The sequence below is a fragment of the Nylanderia fulva genome, unplaced genomic scaffold (genome assembly GCF_048542155.1).
Source record: "Nylanderia fulva isolate GAGA-0341 unplaced genomic scaffold, ASM4854215v1 Scaffold520, whole genome shotgun sequence".
Taxonomy (NCBI): Eukaryota; Metazoa; Arthropoda; class Insecta; order Hymenoptera; family Formicidae; genus Nylanderia; species Nylanderia fulva.
This window is the reverse complement of record NW_028190611.1, coordinates 16,728-19,834: the sequence shown is the minus strand read 5'-3', so window position 1 is coordinate 19,834 and position 3,107 is coordinate 16,728. Positions and strand designations below refer to the sequence as shown.

Below are 3,107 nucleotides of genomic sequence, written 5' to 3'. Positions count from 1 at the left end.
GAGGGGAGACTCAGATTTGCAATGACACACGGTTGCTCTGGTAAAAATATAGTTTATTCGGGCCACCTTTCAGGGGTTGACCCGTGATTCAAACCATCAATACACAGTATCATATAATGGACGAAACGCGACCAGATGATACGGACGCGGACACGACTTATTACTAGAATTTACAGATAGGAAGATTACAGACGAAGCGCGATCAGATTATACGGACGCGGACACGACTTCTAACTACAATGTACAGATAAGAATATTACGGACGAGACGCGAGCAGATTATACGGACGCGGACACGACTTATTGCTAGAATTTTCAACGTGGACGCGCGTACGGGCGCCCTGAGAAGGGCGGGCTCCGTCGAGCGTCGATGACTTACGGGCAGGACCCGGTGACCGAGAACGCTCGTCGGCCGGGATGACTGGGAGTGTGGGATGTGAGGAGTGATCCCTGAGTACGCTCGAGGGACCAGGACGGGACTGGTGGCGAAGCTTCAGCTGCGCCGCTATTTATACCCGACGGGACACCCCACTCTAAGACTCGCTTGGAGGGGGTCGAGTGACGGGTGGGGGCCAAAAGGCGGATTTCCAACGTGTTCATGTGGTGGCCCCGAAAGGGGCCGTTTACATGAGCGCGGGTGGTTGGTTGGCCATGCGCAGCTAGTGACGGCTAATCGGGCCGTCACATGTTCCTGGCTATCATGTCCCGCCCGGACATAGCCTACGCTGTCAATTCGGTTAGCAAATTCTTAAATAACCAGAATGCTAGTCACTGGCAGGCAGTTAAGAGAATTTTTGCTTATTTGATAGGTACTTTAGATATCGGAATAGAATACAGTGCTGAAAACAAAATGCTCGAGCTAGTAGGTCACTCGGACGCAGACTACGCCAGCGATGTAGAGATGCGAAGGTCTACTACCAGGTATGTCTTTTGTCTGGCCAGCGGGCCGGTTTCGTGGTCGTCCCAGAGACAAAGGCTCGTGTCCATGAGCACAACGGAGTCCGAGTACATAGCGGCTTCAACTGCCACGAAGGAAGCGGTGTGGCTGCGTTCCTTACTCAGCAGAGTAGGGCACCCTTGCGAAGCGCCGACAACTATACACGTCGACAATCAAAGTGCGATAAAACTTGTACGGAACCCTGAATTCCATAAGCGCACTAAGCATATCGACGTAAGATACCACTTCATCCGCGAGAAAGTAGAAAACGGGTTAATTAAAGTAGTTTACGTTCCTACTGAATATCAGCTAGCAGATATGTTTACTAAGGCACTTTCTAAAACTCGCCTGCGAAAACTATGTATTAGTCTCAGTATCGTTGAGGAAGTTGTCGAATGCTCAAACGGCAGAAGTGATGAGACAGATTCTTGCATTGAAACATAACAGTCTTTTTTTTACGCCTTACTCGTGCCATCCATCGTCAACACTCTGTTCTCTCCCGTCTCTTAAGTTAGTCGCAAGCGAACTACGGTCCAAGAGTCACGCAACGATTGAAAGTTTAAATAAAGTTTTTTTGCATTCAAACTACAGACATTATCTTTGCAACGTAAACGGTTTTCAAGTCCTTTGCTTCGTCCACAAGCTCATACTGCAGATCTGTAGAATACTTGCCCACCAGATTAGTTGCTCGTTTTTCAATTTTATCGTTTAACATAAAGCGTATTTTCCAAAGGACGGAAAAGCTTTCACAAAGCTCTTGCATAAATTTAAAGCGCTCAGTTAGGTCTTTAATCACTTGGTCTAAAATAACATAGAAGACTTCTCTTTTGAATGTCACATCTGCAGTTACTTGTCCTGCTCCGTCGTCTTTATCTTCTTCTTCGTCTGCCATTCTTCTTCGCTTACGACCCCTCTTTGTTTCCTCTTGGAAAGATTCTGGCCATCCGATATTTTTTGCCACGATGACAGCTTCATTCAAAATATTCTCCCATCCTTCATTACGTAAAGCCTGCAACTCTGCTATTAAGCTACTCAAATTTTTACAAGCAACATCAACTGTTGCCCCTCGAGCCTGAATTACTTTATTGACTATGTCAATAGGTTTTAAAATTTTTTCCCAAATTGATGCCATGACTATACATTTGAATGTCCGTACATAATTCTTGAGCCCATTGACGTCACGTTGAGACTCTGCTGATAAGTTGAGGCATGACAATTTATTTAGTGCTTCCGCTATTCCTGGGAGATGAGCAGCAAAAGGTTTTACACTCTCGATTCTGGCAGACTAGCGAGTTTTAGAAGTTGAGTGCAGAGAGTGACCTATTTTTTTCTGTAATATTTCCCATCTTTGGGGACTGGAACTAAATAGATTATACAATTTTTGTACAACTTCAAAGAATGTAAGGGCAGCACTACAACTCTCAGCTGCATGCACTCCGCAAAGATTGATAGAGTGGCACGCGCAGGCAGAATAGATCGCTAGATTGTTGAGAGCCAGTATTCTCGCCTGCACCCCTTTATAAGTACCTTTCATGTTGCTGCCGTTGTCGTAGCGTTGTCCCGACAATCTGCCAAAGGAATTTTAAATTGCTCAAATTTTGATACTATAAGCTGGGTAATGGCTTCCCCTGTTTTTTGAGAACAATCAGCAAATGTCAAAAAACGCTTCAACTTTATAGATTCCTCCAGCTTCATTGATCAAATTTACATATCTTATTAAAAATACAGTTTGTTCAATGTGAGCAGAGTCTGGGGTTGCATCCACAATTATTGCAAAATACTTTGCCTTTTCACGTTTTCGAAGAATATAATTTATTACTTCAACTGCACAGATATATATAAACTCGTTCTGAATATCTGCTGATAAATAGTGTACCTGTAGTCTTGTACCGGTTTCTTGGGAGTGGCGCACTTTCCGTAGATGGTCATTTAGGATCGGATCATATATTGCTAAAAGTTCGAAAAGTCCAAGAAAATTACCATTGGAAAGATCTCCAATTCTATTACTGTCTCCGTGAAAAGCCAAACCCCTCTCACATAGAAACAAAGTTACATGAAATAATCGCTTTAAGATTTTTTTCCACACTTCTTGCTCATGTTGTATAGACTTAAACAATAAATCACTCAATGAAGTGTCCATTTTCAACTTCCTTTGTTCTGTTTTCCATGCA

The 3,107-nt window shown here is 43.8% G+C and overlaps 1 pseudogene; it reads left to right on the top strand.

The window, feature by feature from the left end:
• Positions 1-699: 699 nt before the first annotated feature.
• On the top strand, positions 700-1,380 carry LOC146721223 (uncharacterized; annotated as a pseudogene).
• Positions 1,381-3,107: the final 1,727 nt, after the last annotated feature.